Raw genomic sequence first — 11,416 nt, forward strand, 5'->3', positions numbered from 1 at the left:
TTCAAGGTTGAAAATCGGCTAAGGCATTTTAGGCTAAAAACCTCAAAAGCGAGGGGGCAATGTTTGGGCCCAAAATAATATTATTGGGTCGAGCGTAGGTTTATGTTCAGCCCAAAGCTTTTTTAAATATACTATGGGCTGTCTAGTAATCCTAAGCCGCTCAGTTGGGGCGGTCGAGTCCTAATGCAATTTGGATTCTTGGCTGGAAATGAATACGGCCTGAAAAGGGGGTAAGTTCAAAGTCCTAATAGGAGTAGGGTTGGTCGAGATAAGGTTGGATCAGAATAAAAGGTCCTAATCTGAATACGGTTTCAACTCTATCTTAAGGAGGATTTGTTGCTATAAATAGAGTGCAGAGTGCATCATTCAAGCCCCCCCCTCAAATTCAACACACAAATTGCATGCGCAAACCTCTCAAACATCTTGAGATTTTTTATTTTCTTTTTTCGCCAACACATCTTCAGTTTGGATAAATAGCACTGTGAAGGCAACTGGCGAACATCTTCATTTTGGATAAACAGCACTGTTGCCGTAGAATCAGCCGACCAAATCTTCAGTTTGGATAAACAACACTGTTCCGTAGAATCAGCCGACCAAATCTTCAGTTTGGATAAACAACATTGTTCCGTAGAATCAGCCGACCAAGGAGCACCTTCAATTTGGATAAACAGCACTACGTCGAGGCCGATTAGATACCTATCCAAGTCTCGGTCGAGAAGGATTTCCGAATCTTTATTGGCAAAGGTCATCTTATTAGCCTTCTCCGCGAAGTGAGGTGTTACAAGGTACTACATTCAGCACATTGAACGTCGAATGATTTTATGATTAGATACTCACAAGTGAGTTTCAGAGTACATTCTAACAGCCGAACCACATTTACCATCAAGACATACATCTCTTTTGAGTACTTATGTCTGTATAGTTTGGAGCCGGTTCGACGTGCTTATACTCTTACGAATATAATCACCGTGACCGAACCCGGCGCCGACGAGTCGTGAACTTCACAGAACTACCAGCCTTGTCTTCAGGCTCGAGAACTCGAAGGCCAAGACATGTTCCTTCCTTGGCCGCAGTCACAAGATCAAGAAGTCAGCAGCGTGCTCAATGCAACATTAACAAATTTTACTCCTCAGCCGAGCTCGGCCGACGAGTTGGCACGCCCCACATTAACGGAATGACGTAGTTAGCTCATTAGTTACTTGGCCTGTGCGCCACGTAGGCTTTGTAATTTTTAGAGTCAACAATACGGTATCTGGTAACTTCGTCCAACATTTGGCATCGACAGGTTTATTTCGGATTCGATCTGCTACAACAATAATTAAGTGCATTTCTAGAGTTCATGGAAGCCAAACCTCAATCATAGAAGGTACACACTTGTGGATAAGCTGAGATAGTAATATTTGATAAACTTTATATGACCAACATGATTCGTCTAACATCATCGATATTGTACTAACTTAAAAATCTATTAATAGGTGTTGAGTTTTATCACAAAAGATCTTGATAATATTAAAAGTATAAACTCTCATATATTATTTTGTTAGTGAGATCCTATTGACCAATTATATTTAGTACAACTTTTGTAGGTCACTTTCCTTCACGAAGAGGCCATGGAAACCGTACGGGACCCGGCGGGGCAGCTTGAGAGCCGCCACAATATCAAGCTGTTGCGACTTAGCATCCATCACTATGAACCTTGATTCTCCAGTCTTCTCATCGTGCACAAATGACACCACGTATCCATCATCCTCCTCCGCGTTTGGATTCTCCGGCTCTCTAGCAACAAAGAAAGGCTCACCGCCGTAGCAATTTGGTCCGTACATCCTGCATGCCACCGTGCACTCACCCCCATCGGAGGACACATCTAGATCCAACTTCACCACCCCTGCACACTTTGGTATTGAATGATCATCAGCGAGCATTGTTTCTCCAGGGACAGATCCATACACAAACTTGTTCTTCTTCCCCACTTAAGCATGATTGATCATCCCGAATTCTATATTCCTTACGGAGATTGGTTGCCTCGTTACAATCCCCGTCTTAAGATTGATCCTCATTTTCTCGACAGACGAGCGGAAGAGATCCCATCTCTCGAAAATGTATTGTGGAGACAATACATTTGGTGCAACGAACACGATAGTATCTATATCGAGATCATCTTCTTGATCATCGTCCCATGCGTTAATGGTGTGTAAAATGTTCAATCCCGGAACATTAAACCACCTCATCTCGGACTCGTCAACTGCGTACCGTGGAAGTACTCCGATCCTAGTCACTTTGGACGGATCGAAAACGACTGGAGATCCACCGGTAGTGATCATTTTGATGGGGTCCAGTGTTAATTGTATGTCAACAAATATGGCATACTTCTTGGTGATTGCAAAGTCGTGGATGATAGATGGACGACGCATAGAGAATATGGGCACGTCCGGGTGCTTTGTCCCGTCTGCATTGAAGCGAAAATAGGTGAGGAATGGAGGCACTGGTCTGTAACGGAAAGCAAAGGTCTCGCCTGTTTCGGGGTCTATCTTCGGATGAGCTGTCATGCCCTCGGAGAGCTTCTGATCAAAATGGTGCCGCCCCATAGTCTGAATATCTCCGTTGGATGTCAACCGCACAGCATAAGGGAGGTCAGACTCGCAAAGCGCGTAGAGACGGTTGCCAAAGAGAATTAAACTGGTGTTGGCCACACCAAAACCGTTAGCAAGATTGAGATGACCAGCAATGATTCGAGCAGCAAGAAGAGCCACGTTCATTGTGGAGGCAAGGAGGCCGTTAAAGCTAGAGAAAATGCTGGGAAAGAGAGGATATCCGGCTTCGCGCTCCACAGTGTATTTATAGGTCTTGACGTAGCGGCTGCAAAGCATTGCTCGGCCTTGGGAGATCCTGATGGAGTGAAGCATGCCATCGCCATCGAAGAGGTGATAAGGCCGCCCTTGGGGAAGGAATTGTGGGTTTGGGCCATTGCGAATGTAGGCACCGTCAAGGCACGGTGGTAGGGAGCCTTGTATCAGCTCGCACTCGGTTGGGGGAAGCTCTTCGGTTATAGGAGCATAGTTGTCGGAGAGCATGAGCCTCGGGTCCAATGAAGGTCGGAGTAGTGGTGGCTCTATGTAGTTTTTTATGAAGTCATCCAGGGATCGCAAGATCATTGCACATCGCTTCGTACTTGGAGCAATATCATCATCACTATCATTAGCTTTTCTTGCTATAGCTAATAGTAGTATGCATGGAGAACTAGTGCTCTTCGGAGGTTGTGATTTTCTTGTGTTTGGATTGAGATTAGAAATTGTGCACAGAAAAGAAGAACGCAACGCATCCATAAAAGGGCTGTTGGCAGGAATTTGAGCTAATAAGTATGAACGAGAGCCAAGCCAAGTGACCCCCTTTTATATCGTTAACAGAAAATTTAAATAAGCTGAGGTTTAAATCAATTAAATATTTTATCTATTGCAATGGCCCATGGTCCGTCGATTTGTAGTTTATATTCCCAAAAAAAAAAAAAACAGAAGATAAGTGTATTTTAATAAATAAAAAAAAAATATATATACACTCACACACACGTAAGGAAATAAATGTCATTGAAATGTAATAATAAGTGGCAAAAATAAAGAAAAGTATTGTTTGGCCATAAATTGTACTCTTTAGGATATTGTACATCTAGCTCAAGAGGTATGGATTCGTTTTGAAGTGTTCTGAAAATGGCTGAAATTACTTTTGATGAAATTGATTTTGAGTTTCAAAAGTATTTTAAGTATTTTTTGGAAGAAGCACTAGATATGTACTTCTTATACAAAGCATTTAAAGTGATTTTTCATAATCTACTCGGATTTCTACTAAGGATTTATTTCAAAAATATTTTCATCAAAAGCGATTTCAATTATTTTAAAAGCACCATGGAGCCGATACTAGCAACATGTTTTAGACCACAATAGCCAGTTGTGAATACAGGTGGACATTTTAATGGGTCAATTGCCCAACCTGACTATATATTGGGTTGGGTCGGTTAATAAAAACAAATTGTTTTGTGCCCGCTGAAGAAATAGTTGATTTGTGGTTTTAAACATTACAATTAGGGGTGGGCATGATTTGGTTCAGTGCGGTTTTGATTTTTACTACAAAATACTAAAGCATACTAAAAGATTCATAATAATTAATTTATAAGTGTGAAAATATGAAGAAAAAAAAATGTAGACGTTGATTATCACATCTTCTATGCTTTGATGAAGGTTACATTAACATCCTCATTTAGATTTCTAAAATCCTCAAAAGCCTTGTGAAAAATGTTATTAAGAGGACTAAAAAAAAATGTCACTTAGTATTACGGTCTAGTAGTATTCCTCTTCACTTGTAAGTGAGAGATCTTAGATTCAATTCTCGCCAAATGCGAATTAGAATCATATTATTGCTAGCCCATTGTGAGACTAAGACCACCTCCTCCCCTTTAGTATAGAAAATACCGTTTGTTCACAAAAAAAAAAAAAAAAAAAACAAATAATGTACAAGTGTGAAAAAAATATATATAAACACTCGTAATTTCATCCTCTATGCTTGAACAATGGTTATATTGTCATTTGAATTTTTGAACTCCCCTAAAAACAATGTTCATGAGGGTTCAAAGGGTCTTAAAATGACAATATACTCACTGTCAAAAAGTAGAGGAGGCGATCAAGAGCATTTGCATATTATTTCCCATTTTTCCTTTTTGTAAATTTATTATTATGATTTTTTTAATGTGTTTTGGTATTTTGTAAGAAAAATCAAATTATTTAAAAATTTATAATGAGCGATCAAAGTTGACCATTCATGACCGTCAATCGTTGTTTACCGTTGTTAACCGGTGTTGAACGTTCACCATTGTTGTGAAGGAAGATTTGTGAAAAACAAGTTCATTTGAGCAACATCAACAACATGCAATTAACAATTAAAAGGCGGAATCATGTTTATATGCACTCAAAAACAAAACTTAACCCATGAACTTCAAAGCCTAGTAGATAGGTGAACCAAGACTCAACTCAAAACAAAGTGAGTTGAGAAATCAATACCTTTGTAGATTCCTCTTTGCATAAGCAAAGGCTAATCACCCAAAGAGAGGGCCTTCATTCCTTGCATCTTAGATCCATGGATTTGGATGGATGAAAAGGTTTCTCCAAGTTCCCAAAATTGAGAACCTCTAAGTCTCCACACCAAGGCATATTGTAGAAGAAATGAGTGACCTAGAGGAAGTAAGATTGCTAGATGTTTTCCTCTAGGGTGGCCGGCCTCTTTGAGAGCAAAGGGAGGTTTTTGTTCTCATCTTTACTCCTAAGAAAACCCTAAGGATGAAATGGCTATAAAGATGTCTTTATACCACCTCACAATGGAGTGGCAAACTTGCAATTAAGCCAAGTTCACTACCCTCCTCTAAATGGCCGGCCATATGGGATTTATTGGGCTATTTGGGCCTTTGTGAATCATTATTCATTAAATTGTCATACAACTTAAGTCAATGGACTTGACGTTCGAAGCCCATTGGGCCTTAAGGTCCAAAATTATCCCGAGGTCTTTAACGAACTTATTCGTTTGATTAATTAACATATTAATTAATCCTTGCCATAAATAATTAAACCATTTAATTATTCTTACTCATCTCCGTTGAATCTTCAATCTCTACCTTACACGGTGTACGATCCATTAGGTTCCTTTTAGCGAGGCAGTGGGCGATTCAAACTCTTTCAAATCGATTGTGAATTGAAACTTACTTTCAATTCTCCCGTTAGTGATAATACACTTTTAGGGCTTCCACAAACCATGGTTGACGCCTAGCAGCATGTCATGGTTACCCAAGCTAATCAGAAGAGGTGGAGAACCTATTCAGTTTTAGGATTACAAATGCAATACGGTCTTTCTCTAATACAATACTCTTGACCACATTGTTTGGTTTGATAGTTTATTCATGTCTACTATCCAATGTGAATCTTGTGCTTATATGATTACCTTGAATGTGATCTGGAACGCATTCCAACATCTCATTCATACTCTGGCCAGAGATTCTAAATCATATCATAGAGTATTCTCCCTCAAACAGTTTGAAGGTTAGAGATCCCTTGTTGCGCATTCACTTGCCTCCATGGCTAAGTGGCTTAACCCCAACGATGCCATGGACACCCTCCTGATGGAGTGACTTTGACATAATCAAAGATTAAGGACCTAACCACAAGACAACTGTGATGCCTCAGGTCAAAAGACTAATTTGCATTATCCCAACCATGAGTTCTCATGTGACATGAATATGAGAACTCTTCGTTGATCGTGTTCAGTGAACTCATTCTCTATTGAGCACCTACGTACTTGTCTTGATGTCACACACACCAATGACTCGAGACTAGTCACTCTCCCTGAGAGAAGACATATCACGTACTGATCTTAACGGACTGTCAATGCCCAATTGACAATCCTATGATCAGGAACGTTTAGGATGTGTCAACGAAAGAATGGTCTCATGAATCTAACTTCTTTAGATCGCATTCTTCCAATCACATATTCCTTGGACTTATCGTTTAAGCATATAACATTTATACGAGACGGCTCAAACAATAATGTTTGCCCTTAATATTAAACTATATTAGTTTAACATGTGAAATGTCCATAAAGTATCATCATATGATTGGTTTTAGGGCACATCTCCAACAATCTCCCACTTGCATTAGAGCCAATCAGCTTAGTCATCAGTGATGATACCTCTTCTGTAATTCATTTCATAAATGGCTGAGTAGTAGGCCTAAACAATGGATATCTATATGTTATCCATAGAAGCAACCTTGAGAATAACGACGTCACCATTATACATGATTCTCAATCATGTGGTTCAGTCTCTCATTTGAGTTCGGACCTTGATGAGACCTTGATTCCCTGGCTTGAGCTATCGCCCCATTAGTGTCATACACTTTCTGGTTGGAACCGAATGGAGAGTTCATAAATGAACTTTCCCATCCAAACAACAATGTTGTAAGCTTCTATATGGCAATACATTTTGCATACATGATGGAACACATTAAAGTCATTACTTTTAACGTTTCCACCCAAATATCTCTTTAGTCATAATAAAGAGATATCTCATTATCACTTCATTCATAATGAAGAGATATTCTATGATGGATTAGATTCATAATCTAATACATTTACACTTCCATTACGTTACTCTAATTCTTCCTCATTCTTGAGGAATCCATCCTTAGTATTTCTTAAATACCTAAGGATTCACTTGACAGTTGCCATGGTTCTGATCCTGGGCTTGCACTGATATCATCTTGTACCGTTCTAGGTACAACTTATATCAATGTTTTCATACAATATGAAATACATAAATCACCTTTCTGCGTATGCATAAAGGATTCTATTTACGCATTATTTCTTTGGGAGTCAAAGGGTACATTCCCTTTGAGAAGAACAACTTCCTAGTCTCACTAGAATTGTCATTCTAATTGAAGTTTATCATCATATGAGAAACTTCCTAGCATCTCTTGTCTATTTTAGGGATTGATATAATCCAATTATATCTTGAAATATATCATTATAGATTTCCATCCCATAGACTATATCTCCCATATACATTCTATCATTATAGAATGTTTAAAGTCATAACTTTAACGATGAAGAATTCCTTTCATTTTCAAAATTAATATATATCATGTATATATATTCAAATTTAGGAATATGATTAACTCCCACTAATCTTTTGTAAACCTAGTAAACAAAAGATTCATTTACATCTTTATGAGAAATCAAACGATTTGATCCTTTTTCTCATAAGATGCTTATAGCTCCCACTAAGTGTAGTCATAAGGATTTTCATTCTTATTTCTTTCGAATTAAGAGGTGTAACTCTATGACATAGTCATAAAGTTCAAACCATTCAACTGAGACGATTTATAAATCCTTCTCGACTACCTTGGAGCTTGTGGTGTAGGAACTAGGTTGTTATATTTGTTGATCATATCAAACAAATATTGCTTATTAGCACACAACCCTAAATCTTAACATGTTTAAGATTTGTCTTTCTTTCCAACTACATCTTATGGAGTTATGAAAATTTTGGAAGATCTTCTAATTGACAATCATATTGTTTTAGAAGTATATATATCCTATATATGGGTAATAGATAACATCCAACAAACTAAATTTTATTCAAGTTCGTTCTTCTCCTAATGGAGAAATTCATTATCTTATGATGCTATTTTCCTTGATATCTTTCAAGGAAACTCATCTAAAGTGTTATCTTTCCTTGGATCAAATCTAAGGAGGTAAATACTTTAGACGTCTTACTCATCTACTTACATTTCTTGAATTCTTTGAAACCTTTTGCAAAGTATTCGGACTTGTGTTTATTCAAAATAAACTATAGTCCAACCGAGAGTGATCTTCGGTCAATGTCATACAGCATGAGTAGTATTATGTTGTGGACAAGTGCCACTAATATCTAAGTGAATTAACCTCAACAACTTTGTGATTCTTTCTTCTTTCCAAAAGAATAAAGATTCGAACATTTCGCCTCTATACAATTTTAACAAGAAGGTATTGGATCCGGATCTAACGATCCAAAGCATCCATCTATGACCAACTCGTAACTTATGTTTTAGAGGTATCACAACTCAGTTGGGATTAGTCACTACCTTGCAACCTTTTGGGTTTTAAGCATCATCGTATTCTAAACAGTTAAACTACCACATCATCTCTACTATAGAGACAACCAATTAAATTACAATAATCCAGTTATTGATTAATAAAGAACAATGTTTTGTCAAACAAAACATTTATCCATCTCTACTATAGTGACGGATTTAAGTTCCTTAAAATTGGAATGTAAAGACAATCTTTAGTATTTTCCAATTTCTTTGGTAGTTCATATGAGAAAGTAAGTACAATCCGCTTTCGCAGAGATCTATATTTTATTCACTTTCTGAATGTGAAGTACTTTCTCTTCTCTCATTAATCTTCTACTTTTTATTAGCACACTTTTACAACAATTGTAAAACATAGTTGCTAATATAGAATCATGTATTCAAGTAGAAGAACCAACTGTTTTGAATTATTCAAGAACATTTTACAACACCTTCGAAAGGTGTGTTCTTGACACTTGCAAGACATTTCTTGCAAATACCCCTTCCAATGTCCATCATTTCATAAAGAAAGTTTGTTCCCTTGGAGTTATTTTGCCTTCTTCATTTGACTTCCCTTTTGACTACAATAGTCATGGTCCCTAAACTCCCACTATCTCTCTTGAAACTTATTTCAAATGTGTTATACACATCAAACGATTTGGAGAGCGTGCGGTTATTGTTCACTATATAGTTTACAATAAACTTAGTGAACCATTAGGATAGGGACACAAAGGTGAAGTCCTTGCCTAATTTCCGTCTCGTTAAGTGTTTTGACACTTCAACATTCAATGATTCAAAATCATCATAAGTCCATGTTGATGGACTATTTTTGTCAACCAACCATTATGTTCTCAACATAATTACAAACTTTCAAGAGTTGTTCAAGGCAACTCTCATTTCTTCATACAACAATTTGTAAGTGAAGAATCATGGCACATAAAGTGTCCATGCCCTTGTGCTTACTTCTCAAGTTCCTTGTTCGTGTAACAAAGAGACAAGCACTAGAGTTTGCATTGTCCTCTTCATGGTAGACTTATCTAACATGTTCTTCCATTGATACATTATCAATAGGAAGATTGTGAGGATGAGACTACTTAGACACTTTTACAATCCATTCAAGACAATCTATGGGATTGTGGTACCAAGTTCAGAAACTAAAGCGTTCGGTTTTTCTTTGTCAAGTTTTGGATAGCGATTTGCAAATATATTGGTAAACAAATACATAACGAATATAAATTGATTGATTTTAAGCTATTTGATCCGGGTCTTTAAATCAAAAATAGCACCACCCACTATTTTTAGCAAATTCCATATCCCTCATCGGAATTCGAGAGTTTTGTTGAACTCTTAGCGGGGTATGGGAGACTCACCATTACCAAGCCCACCTCACGATGATACGATATCGGTTAGCAAAAATAATGATGAGAGAATAACACTTTACTCATTTACAACTCTTGTAATTACCCATCTAGTTTGGCCTCTAGAGAATGTGGCCTCACGATGATACGATATCGGCACCATTGCACTTAGTTAAGTTATTCCCACCATGCTTAGTTCATGAAGGGGTTCAAGAATAGCCTCACAATGATATGATATCGGCCATCCTCGTTGCCTACACTTACCTCATCATATGTTTATGGACTCCTCCTGAGTGTAAGCATGCACTTTGTACTCCCCCATGATAGGGTGAAGCCGGTGTACAAGTCACAAACGATTGGAGCCCACCACAGTGGAAGGCCACGAAGAGATATTCAAAGCATCTCTCGCTTATCAACTTAATAATGGTTTGTTGAGGGTTTTAGGTCTCATCACATATAAACATACATTTTAATCCAATTAAAACATTTTGGTCCTATTACAACTATTGGTCCATATGATTGATTCAGTAGTATATAATACTCTCACTATGCTTTTAAAACGGTTTTTAAAGCAAGACTATATGGTACTACTAACATAAGATTTGCATTCATTGATGGACTATATAGTTGCCTTAGGGCCTTAGGATGACTATGAACCTTTGATTCGATTCAACACGAGCCTAGTGTTGAATCTCGGTCTAGGGATGGTGATTGATTTTAGTTACGCGTTTAATCACATTAAGGCGTGTTGTCTTATTGGGCGTTGGACCCAACTACTCCAATTTCATGCATATCGAATAAAACAAGAAAGGAGTACTTCAAAGTAAATAAGAGCTTATGCTCTTTTACAACAATTGATCAAATCAAATTACTTTAAAGTAAAGAAGAGCTTATGCTCTTTTACAACAATTGATCGTATCAAATTACAACCAAAATTTAATCTACACATTCCCATGTTTCAAACAAATTTGAAACGGCCTTTCACATAGCTCAATTATAGTAGGCTTAGGTTCATAATCACCCTTTCTTTAATTAATTAACGCTTTAACTAATTAAACTTGAATGCAACATTTTCATTTGGTTTTTGTATCCATAGAATTGATTTAAATGGAGCTAAATGAAATGAAAATCCAATTCTCATTTAAAGAGACAAAACAATTTTTGTTCTCATTTTGTTTTGGGCCAAAAACAATGACCACAACAATTTGGGTCACTATGTTAAAACAAAAACTTTTGGGGTCACTTTGTAAAAACACAAAAGTCCACTACTTCATGTAATTACAACTAGAACCCAAAAATTTCCACAAAAGCTAAAACTTCATTAAAGGAGCAAAACAATTTGTCCTTTTAGTGATTTTGGACCTTTACGTAAAAACGTAAACTTTTGGGTCAAACTACAAATACACAAAAGTATCAAAA

General features: G+C 37.3%; 1 pseudogene; it reads right to left on the reverse strand.

Moving 5' to 3' along the window:
- Positions 1 to 1,483: 1,483 nt before the first annotated feature.
- Positions 1,484 to 2,965, reverse strand: LOC137725014 (putative carotenoid cleavage dioxygenase 4, chloroplastic pseudogene; annotated as a pseudogene).
- Between the last annotated feature and the right edge of the window lie 8,451 nt (positions 2,966 to 11,416).

The sequence above is a fragment of the Pyrus communis genome, chromosome 5 (assembly GCF_041283825.1).
Source record: "Pyrus communis isolate YQ-2024b chromosome 5, ASM4128382v1, whole genome shotgun sequence".
Taxonomy (NCBI): Eukaryota; Viridiplantae; Streptophyta; class Magnoliopsida; order Rosales; family Rosaceae; genus Pyrus; species Pyrus communis.